Here is an 11,261-nt window from a genome sequence, read left to right as displayed (position 1 = left end):
GAAAGGTGCTAGTAGTGAGCCGGTGTTGGTCTTTTTTCCCTGAGTAACCTGTGGTAGAACAAGAGAAAATGGTCTAAATTTGCACCAAGGGAGGCCTAGATTGGATAATAAGAAAAATTTCCTTATGGAAAAGCTTACCCAAGCATTGAAACAGCCTGCCCAGGGCAGTGGTGGAGTCTGTATCCCTGAAGGTATTTAAAATATGTGTAAATGTGACACTTAGTGGCAGACTTGGCAGTGTTTTGTTTACAGCTGGACTCGATGATTTTAAAGTTCTTTTCCAACTTAAACGATTCTATGATTCTGGTCAAACTTTAAACATTCTCATGTGTTCTCACTATTCTTACATATCCATAAAGAGAAGATGCAGAAAAATATATGTATGCGTAAAGAAGAACAACTTTGAAATTTTCCCCCATTACTATTAAAATGGTGACATATCTTCAGTAGGATTTCTTACTTTACATTTTTGAGACTTTTGTATGTTTCTTACTTTTTATTCACCTTACATTCATCCCAGTAACAGTGGATGTTATGTGCCTACTGTCAATACGCGGGCAAGCACCCTGCTTTGTTTTCAGTTCTGAGAGGTAAACAGCACTCTGAAAACTCGTTTCAGACACTGAGCAGTAACAATGCTCTTTTTTGCAGATAGGTGGCACACTATACCTCTCAGGAACACACTCTCTTTTCTAAAATTAAAGACGACAGCCTATTGTGTCATGGAAAAACAGTATGTCTGTACAATAAACACGGGATCCAGGCTATCTAATGTGGGAAAATAATTTTTCCCAACACCTTTTTTTTTTTTTTTTGTCTTGCTCCACCACATCTTTCTATTGCAAGGGACTAAAATTTTTATTGTCTGGAGAGAAGCAGTGGAGCTTTTTTCTTTTTTTTTTTTTTTCTTTTTTTTTGGCTCAGGTCTTTGAGCTTGCAGCTACACCTACTATTTTCAAAGACAGAATTTTTGTATCACTTGACAGAGAAGATATTCAGGTACTTATGTCATTTACTCTTTGTTATCCTTTGCTTTATAGTTCTGATTGCTGTAAAAATTAAAATTATTCAGGTTGTAATAGCTGGATTAAATTTGCTTTCATACATGAAGACAACAATAGCATGAAATATGCAATTGTGTGCAATAAATATATTCACAGAAAGGAACAGCTTTATAGACAACAAAACTGTCCCCCTTCTGGGTATGATAGCCATAGTGAAGGGTGTTACTTTTATTTGATTATCACAATAATTGCCTCTTTATAACAAATAATGCTCTTCTTTCAACAGCTTTTTCACTGTAAGTGGCCATTCTAATACAACTGCTGTTAATCACTATATCACATTATCATTGAATGTTTAATCAGTAAATTTTAGACAACATACATGTTACTTTCAGATTCACTCCTTGTATATAATGCATAGTTGGTGAATAGAGCTAAACTTTCTGAAGAACAAAAGCTACATGTACTATCAGCTGTCTCCTCAACACCACGTTCAGAGACATACTGTGAGTATTATCTTCTCTAGATAAATTCCTATGCAGTTTCAGTCTTGCAAAATTTTACTAAGTAACAGGTATGTGCATTTAAATATACCTGAAGTTTTCAGATAAAAACACAGTAGAAAAACATATTTGCTTTGAGAAAACACTCGATAAAACACTACTCTCCTCATATAGACTCATGCCAGATATTTGATCTGAATTCCATCAATTCATACCCTTTTCCTAGGCAGAAATACATACTTGTGACTTGGTGTAGTAAGTGGGATATGGAGTCAAAAGGTGTGCAATAAAGGAAACTTAAGGGACAACTACCAGCTGTTCAGATAACAGCTTCGGAAAGCAGGCAAAGGGCTAGTAAGTATCATACCTGAGGGGAAAATGAAAGTGACTTTGAACACATAAGATCAACTGTATTGTATCTAAGTTATTTAGAATTCAATATGTCAAAATACAAAACACCTGTGGCTTTTAAAGTGTGGTGTTGTAGTAAATTTTTTTATTTCCATATTATGTCATTTAGGTCTTAGTAATGACTACAGGAGACAATTCAAGATGAGTTATGCTTCTGAAAAAATGCATACGTGGCTGCTGCTTCAGAACAACAGCCTTACATCTGTCCAGCTAAACTACAGCAGCCCGTACCAAGTACTTCAACATGATATTAATTTGTTGATGTGCCTAAAAGAATTTCAAAACATGAGCACTATCAGGCTAAAACACTAGACTTTGTTTTCATAAAGACTTGATATGATAAACATCACTAAAATCCTATTAAGCTCTACTACTGAAGAAAGAGTTGCGCCTAATCTTGCCCACAGGCAGAGCAGACAAATATAGCTCTCAAAGTGCACAGTGTGCTGCTGCTCCCCGCTCAAGACAAGTAAACATGAATAATTATACATATAATGTAGGTTGTTTACATTTTCTCAAAAGTAGTTGTCTATGAAGTACTAAAGAGCAATTATAATAAGAGGCTTGACTAGTGTAAGTTGATGAAACTGTAAACCCAGCCTATTACAAGACCTATGCAAAAATAAGGTCTAGTTTAAGGACTCAGAGAACGTGACATCTGGAATCTTTTTATCAATTCATATCGGAAGATTTAAGACAGCAAGGCACAAACTCTGAAAACAAAGCAATAGTTAATACTGCTAAGATCAGAAGAAGGGCTATTAATAGGGAGAAAAAAGATTCAGTTTCTACCATGCGCTCCAGGATGACATAGAGCTCAGTAACCTAAATAGGCCATGAGATGATTATGTGAAAACTATAGCAAGGATGAGTTATTGTACTTTTCCATTCCTTTAACCTTTGTCAGGAGACTTGATTAATGTTTGATCATTTGCTCCTCTCTTTAAATATTGTCTAAGACTTGGATATTGGAATTTTAATGGCTGCTTATATATGTCCTTTGAAACTGAATTGCATAAGAGTAACATTTTGACCTAGACTGATGTTCTCCATTTTCAATTGTCTGTTCACCTCTGCATCTTTGAATCAAGTTTGGCCAGACATAGCGGGAAAAGTAGAAAAGTTAACTCACTAAGTATAAAAGCATGAGGTTTTGCCTTCTTGCTCTCTGTTCGAAACCTTAATACCATAAAGCCGCAGAGGCACAGCAGGGTCTAAATAACTGTAATTACTGAACACACAAAAACTGCAAGGCAAAAACTCTTTCAAGTTTCTGGTGAGTTCTAAATTATAGAACAAAATACATGCTGCAATTGGAAAAATAAGCACAGCCAATTAAAACCTACTTATTCCAGTGTAGCATGGTACAAACCTCCCACATATGTGTTTGAAGAAGTTTTGTGATGCTTGTACTTTTTGTATCACCCTTAACCATGCTTGTAGGTGTCATCCTAACAAGGACAATCTACCCCTGATCAAGAAAGCATTGCAGTACTGTGACATAAGTGCTGTTACTGAAACTTGGTGGGATGAATCCCATGACTGGAGTGTGGCTATCAATGGCTACAGGTTGTTGAGAAGGGACAGACCATGAAGGAGGAGTGGAGAAGCTGCCCTCTATATCAGAAAATGGATGGAGTGTGAAGAGCTGTCTCTGAAGAATAGCCAACAACAAGCCAAAAGCCCATGGATGAGAATAAAACACTAAGGTAACAAAGAAAACCTTGTGGCATGTGTATACTGCAGGCCACCTGATCAAGGAGAGTCTACCAATGAAGCCTTCTTTCTCCAGCTACATGCTCTCACACCCTCATCCTACAGGAGGACTTCCACCACCCTGACATCTGCTGGAAAAGGTAGCACAGCAAGATTTATACAATCCAGGAGACTTCTAGAATGTACCTAATATAAATTCTTAACCCAGGTAATAGACACCCCTACCCAAGTGGATGAAGTACTGGACCTGATGGCCACCAATGCAAGTGAGATCATCAATGACATCAAGATCATAGGCAGCCTGGGCTGCAGTGGTCATGCATTGGTGGAGTTCAAGATCCTGAGGGACACAGGACAGAAGAGGAGTATACTCAGAACCCTACATTTTAGTAAAGCAAAATTCCAGCTCTTCAAGTAGTTAGTCAGTAGGATCCCCCTGGGATATGGTCCTCAGGGACAAGGGAGCAGAACAGAGCTGGCAAATATTTAAGAATTCTTTACATGGAGTGTAAGAATGCTCAGACCTCATATGTAGGGGATAGGCAGGGAAGGGAAAAGACAAGCGTGGCTGACTCAGGACCTGCTGGTTGAACTGAAGAGCAAGAGGCAACTACAGAGGCAGTGCAACCAGGCACAAGTAACCTGGGAAGAGTATTGGGATGCTGCCCTGTTCTGTAGGGGTGAGGTCAGGAAGGCCAAGGCACACCTGGAGCTGAACTTGGCAAGGGAAGTGAAGACTAACAAGAAGGGTCTCTACAGGCACATCAATCAGAGAAGGAAAGTTAAAGAAAACACACTCTGACAAATTAACATGGTGACCCTATATCAACAAACAAGGTGAAGGATGAGGTGTGCAACAAATTTTTTGCCTTAGTCTTCAATGACAACTACTCTCCTCAGCCCTCCTGGGTCAATGGACAACAACAAGGGGGCTGGGGGAGTATATCCCCCCCATTGTAGGGGAAGATCAAGTTCATGATCACCTGAGCAACCTGAACATATATAAGTACATTGGACCTGATGAGAAACATCCCAGAGTCCTGAGGGAGTCGGCTGATGCAGTTGCCAAGGGACTCTCCATGATATTTGAAAAGTCATGGCAGTCAGGGGAAGTTCCTAGTGACTGGAAGCAGGGCAACACTGTGGTCATTTTTAAAAAGGGTAGAAAAGACCCTAGAAACTACTGACCTCTCAGTCTCATCTCTGTGACTGGGAAGATCATGGAACTATGCTAAAACACAGAGAGAACAGAGAGGTGATTTGAGACAGCCAGCATGACTTTATCAAGGGCAAGTCCTGCCTGTCCAACCTAGTGGCTTTCTTTGATGGGGTAACCACAGCAGTGGACCTGGGAAAAGCAATAGATTTAATCTATCTGGACTTCTGTAAAGCCTTTGAAATAGTCCCTCACAACACCCTTTTCTCTAAGTTAGAGAGATATGGATTTGATTGGTGGACTGTTCGGTGGATAAGGAATTGGGTTTTTGGATAGCTGCATTCAGAGACTAGTGGTCAACAGCTTGATGTCCAGATGGAGATCTGTGACAAGTGGTGTCCCTCAGGGGTCCATACTGGGAGTAGTGTTGTTTAATATTTTCATCAATGATATTGACAGTGAGATAAAGTGCATCCTTAGCAAGTTTGCAGATGACACCAACCTGAATGGTGCAGTTGCCACACCAGAAAGATAGGATGTCATCCAAAGGGGCCTGAACAAGCTAGAGAAGTGGGCCTCTGTGAACCTCATGAGGTTTAACAAGGCCAAGTGCAAGGTCCTACACCTGTGTCAGGGCAGTACCCAGTTTCAATACAGGATGGGGGAGGAGAACTTAGGGGTGCTGGTCAGTGAGAACCTCAACATGAGCTGGCAGCATGGGCTCACAGCGCAGAAGACCAACTGGGCTGCATCAAAAGGTGGCCAGCAGATCATGGGAGGTGATTCTCCCCCTCTGCTCTGCTCTTGTGAGACTCCACCTGGAGTATCGTGTCCATTTCTGGGATCCCCAGCATAAGAAGGACACGGAACTTTTGGAACAGGTCCAGAGGAGGGCTACAAAGATGATCGGAGGGCTGGAGCACCTCTGGTATGAGGATAGGTTGAGAGAGTTGGGCTGTTCAGCCTGGAGAAGAGAAGGCTCCAGGGAAACCTTATAGCAACCTTCCAGTACCTGAACAGGTGCAAGAAAGCTGAGGAGACTTTTTTACAAGGGAATGTAGTGATAGGAAGAGGAGGAATATCTTTAAATTGGAAGGGGGAAGATTTAGACTAGACATTAGAAAGAAATTCTTCATGATGAGGGAGGTGAGGCACTGGAACAGATTGCCTGGGAAAGTTGTGGATGCCTCCATCCTGGAAGTCCTCAATGCCAAGTAGGATGAGGCCTTGAGCAGCCTTGTCTAGTTGGAAGTGTCCTTGCCCATGGCAGGGGTTTGGAATTAGATGATGTTTAAGTTCTCTTCTAACACAAACCATTATATGATTCTATGATGCTATGATTAAAGCACATTTTTAAGTAGGAACAGAGAAGATGAGATTATATGTTTTCAAAATATTATCATTATATTATATATTATATTACAATGATATTGTATCACAATATTATCATATTATTTCATAATATTATTATCATAACTGAAAGAAAGACATAGTGTAGTACAGTCCCAACTTTTGTACATTTAAAAATTCTGCCTAGGGAGAAATAGCAGTTGAAATTACAACTATTTATTCTTGCTTGATGTGGCATGTCAGGTTCACTGAAAATTCAGACTGCAAAGGAAAAAAGAGTTCTGTTGCTGGTTGTTCTCCAGAAACGTATTATAAATAATTGAAATATTGTTCCTTTTCCTACTCCATAGCAGAAATACAAGGCCTCTGGAGAGTCTTTCATTAGAATTAAAAAGTCATAAAATGTCTGACTAAAAGCTTCATAGCTTGTTGTTCAGACAAGTAAAGTAACTGAAAATTACCTTGTGTTTACCAGACATGAACAAATGAGAGGAAAATATCTCTGTGAATAATTGCTAAGATTAAAAAGAAGTGCACTATCAGAATGGCCACAAAATCTCGAGTCACTCAAAAGCTCAGCTGCGTTTCTCCATTTGATTTTGTTGTTTAATAAGAGATATATAGTCTCCATTTTACATTTATGCAACAATCTTCCTTGGATGGTCACTGCAACAGCAATATTGCTACAATTATTTGAAGCTGCTAGTTAAAAAAAACCAAAATCACACATCCTTTTTGTCTATTGAGCACAAAAAAAGTATTTTTGTTTGCTTATTTAACCCTAATTCTCTTAAATTTCAGTGTAATTGAGGCTAGGGTAGAATTCTTCATGTACTGAAGTATTTTAAATACATTTGCTGGAGCAAAATCTCAACATGGAAGTCAGCTCTTGGAGAGCTTAAGTATGTAACAATACTACAAACTCAAAATTCCAATACAAATCTGTGAAAGATCTCAGATTATTTTTAGGAAAGCATTCAAAAATATTCAGTGGCACTTCCCAGAATTTTATAATAGAGCTGTGAATAGACTGAAGAGAAAGGAAAACAATGGATATGCAGTTTTTTTAAGAAATATTTATGCATTCCAACTTTTGCCTGAGTGAATGGAAGAATATGTCAGAAGCAAAGCATGCTGAGTGCTTGTCACTGAGGAGCACTGAGAATGGCTGTGACATTTTCATAAGAAGTCCTTTCTAAAACATAGTACTTGAAGTGAACTAAAACAGTGTAAAGTGCTTTATGTTGTTTTGTCAGAAAGCATGTACTTTACTCAAAAAGAAGTAAAAATACAGTTTGAAGACCATTGAATTATTTTCCTGTTGCTTTTTTTCCTCCATGCTTTTCATCTCACTTTCATTGTAATTGTTGATTTCCTTACATTTCTTTCTGCTTATCCAGTTAATGTGCCTCAGCTAGGTTTCATACCTTCTGTGTATTTATAGATCCAATACATTCTGAGGTTTATTTATCACAGTGAAGAATTCAACTGCCTTTGAGTTTACTTTTTCATTTTCAGGTCCTTCTTCAATACTTCATAGTCCTGCAGTTGACAGATCTATCCACAGTTCTTTCTAACTCCTGTGCTGACTGCACTGCTATGCAGAAAACTCTCATACAAAGCTTCCTTTAAAAACTGTACCACTGGTGAAATTTCAGCCTTTCAAAAATCACAAGCTGACCTAAACAAAAATCTTAGCACAATTTAAGAAAGAAGCGATTCTATCAGGACACATTGGTTCTGCAAAATCTTGAGTGCTTAAAACCACTGCTTCAATATTAACCACAAAGCAAGGATTTTATCATATCAGAATCTTGTTCATAATAAGAATCAGATTTCCACAGCTGTATGGCATAAATAACTGCTTTCAACACATCCAACTGGCACAGCTTCATAGCATGTTTATATTACAAGTGTCTGGGAAAGTGTAGGACAATGGAGGATCTGTGCTTTTATTACTTCATCCTGATTTTTTTATATTCCTCTCCTTACTATCAATAAATTTAAATTAATCCAGCAATTGTAGCATAAAATTGATATGTTTTATGAATCATAAACTGGTTTACTTCTGTGACAGTGTAGCTTTATCCTCTGCAAACTCTTTCATACCATTTGCTTCAAAGACTTGAGTTAGTGATTTCTCATGTGCTCTCCAGTCTTGCACTTGAGTATAATCTTCATGCTTCTCTTAACCTGTCATATTAGATATTTTTTTTATTTATCTGTACAATTGAAAATCAGCTCAACTAGGTGCAGTGACTATTTCTTAACAGAGAAAAATAAACAAGTGCTTTCCTAGCTTTTGAGCACACACAAGTAGATATATACAACTTACTGCACTTAAAACATCACACAAGCTCATTTCCTGACTTATTGGAATGTGTATGGTTTATTATTAATCTAAGCCAAACAATGGCTTCCTTTTTAGTGTTTAATTTTTCTTATATTGTTTAATTTTGGGATGGTGATTCAATTTTATACTCATCTTCATCATACACGTAGAACAAAAATACTCAGTCTGAGGAAATCACATTTTGTAAGTTTCTTGAAGCTTTGCATGTAACACAGACCTTTATCATGCCAAAAATTGCAGTGTTAGATATTTTTATATTAAATTTGCAGAGTATGTTTTAGTTTGGAGATTATAAATTATTCTTTTGCTGATACAATTAATTCTAACAATGTAGAGAATCTGACATCATTATGAAAAAATTGGAAAAACATCAATATGGATGTCAAATAAACAAGTGTATACATCAGTTATTTAAGTTCAAGTTTACATTGAAAAGAAAGATCTACACATAGTGCTGTCACCATCATCTCTATGTTGATTTTGCTTTTACTTCTGAACAATTTCATTATCATGTTTGCATTTGGAAACATTCGTTCTACAACTCTTTGTTGGGCTACTTCTACAAGTCAGTGTAATTTTCTAGTTGACTTTACTAAAATAGCTAGGGTTTGACTGGAATTTCAGTGTCAGCTGCAGTGCAGGCTAACTTTAGCACACAGGTTAAAGAGTACTTGAGTGGTTTAGCACCAATAGAAAATAGAGTTAGAGTGGTAGGGTACTGGAGGGAGTGGGGAGAGAACATCTTCGGTGTTCTCTTGACTAGTAAAATAACAATATAAATACAAAACTGAGAGGAGTGTCTGGCATACAAGATGTTTGTGATATCATTCAGAGGAATCATGAAAGGCTGGAGAAATGGACTGACAGAAACCTCATGAAGTTCAACAAGGGAAAGGTACAAGTCTTGCATCTGGGGAAGAACCAGCACGTGCTGGGGGCTGACCTTTTCATCTCAGGGTTGTAAAGAAAACACTGGGAGTCCTGTGCTGCGTCAAAAATTGACTATGAGTCAGTCATGAAGTGTTCTCCTGGCAAAGGTGGCCAGCAGCATGCTGTGCTGTGCAGCATGCTGTGCTGTGTTTGGAAGAACATCATTAACAATCTGAGGAAAGCAATTCTCTCTATTCAGCACAGGAAGCACAATACCTGTGGAGTGCTGCATCCAGGTCTGGGCTCCACAGGACAAGTGTGCAATCCCTGCAAAGGGCCTTGAAGCTGATTAATAGATAGGAGCATGTCTTGTGAGGGAAGGCTGAGAGAACTGGGACTGTTGAGACCAGAAAAAAGAAGGCATGGCAGAAGATCTCATTAGCATCTGAATGGTGGATGAAAAGAAGATGAAGCCAGGCTCTTCTGACTGACAAGACAAGAGGCAATAAGCAAAATCAAAACACCAAGAAATTCCATCTGGACATAAGGAAACACTTTTATGGGGGTTGGCTTTTTTTTTTTCTATTGCGAGAGTGATCAGAAACTAGCAGAAGCTTCCCAGAGAGATTTTAGAATCTCTATCCTTGAAGTTATTCAAAATATGACTAGATACAGTCTTGGGCAAGCACTTCCCTTGAATACTTCACAAATTTGAAAGGGTTTGGAGGCATATCCCTTGTGCATTTGCTGTTCAACTGTGCAGTCTACTAAGCCTTAAAAACAATAAGGAAACCCCCACAAGCTAAGGATTGCCCAGATCTTTTAAATTACTTTGTCATCCTAAAACCTTTTCTAGCTGCCACACAGACCAAACAAGACATCGGACTGATTTTAGCTGATACATTCTCTCACAAAATGTCCATTTAGTTCTTTCGTGAAGACAATGTTTCACTTTACTTTTCTAAATGTATCTAAGTTTATTACCGATGCTTTTTTTTCCAAGCAGCTTTTGTTCATTATAAAGTACAATATATAATGGCACTACTGCTGCACTAAGGTAGCAAAGAAAATTTCAGACTGAAAAGGTCTTTCTCCCACTTGCTTCTTCCTTCAGGGTATAACCAGGGCCACTCTCCAACTTCATAGATGAAAAAGACCAAAATCAGGAAACTAACTTTACATATTTTTTCTAAGAATGATCATCTTTAATTCAACCTTATAATTTTTAATCCTGATGGTAGATAACAAGAATCAGTTCCTGCATCTTGAAGGTGTGTAATACTGTGCCACTGAAACTCTCCTGAACTATTCAAAGGACACAGAATGGTGTATACCACTGTACACTCATCTGGGAATAACCTCTTGTGTTTTGTTTCCTTAATTGTAGTCAGTGCATTTGGACAACATTCCAGGTTTTTTTCATCTTAAGCTATGAAAAAAATATGGATCCATTCAAAAAACAGTAAATGTTTTTTCATTTGTTTTGATTTTAGAAAATATTTTAACTCTTTTTTCATCATTAATATTAACAATGAGAGTATCTTGACCAGATTCAATGATAAGTAAGTAAATAAGATTTGGACTCTTTTTATCATAAGTGAAACTGAAATTAATTAGAAAAAAAAGGAATACAAAAAATCTCAAACTAAACTCTACTTTTACCGTACTTGAACATATAAAGAGGACAAGTACCTTTAACAAAACTTGGCTGAATGAATTTTAGCTCAGTTAACACATTCACTCCTGAGATAGTTCTACAACCACTTCATTGTATTTCCTTGTTGCATATTAAGTTATACAAAAGTAAGTGCAATCATTGGGGGGAGATGTAGCATTTACTCTATTTTTTTTTATTTGATTACTAACAACTCATTAGTTGTTGTTATAACTAACTTTCT

The 11,261-nt window shown here is 37.8% G+C and overlaps 1 long non-coding RNA gene across 1 annotated transcript; it reads left to right on the top strand.

The window, feature by feature from the left end:
• The first annotated feature begins 926 nt into the window (after positions 1-926).
• LOC128850409 (uncharacterized) lies at positions 927-7,827 on the top strand. The gene is made up of 3 exons (XR_008447825.1): positions 927-999; positions 1,400-1,510; positions 3,362-7,827. It is a non-coding gene; the product is annotated as an uncharacterized LOC128850409 (long non-coding RNA).
• Positions 7,828-11,261: the final 3,434 nt, after the last annotated feature.

This window comes from Cuculus canorus, chromosome Z (assembly GCF_017976375.1).
Source record: "Cuculus canorus isolate bCucCan1 chromosome Z, bCucCan1.pri, whole genome shotgun sequence".
NCBI classification, from domain to species: Eukaryota; Metazoa; Chordata; class Aves; order Cuculiformes; family Cuculidae; genus Cuculus; species Cuculus canorus.
Note: the sequence above shows the minus strand (reverse complement) of the source record. Positions and strands in the feature narration are given on the sequence as shown.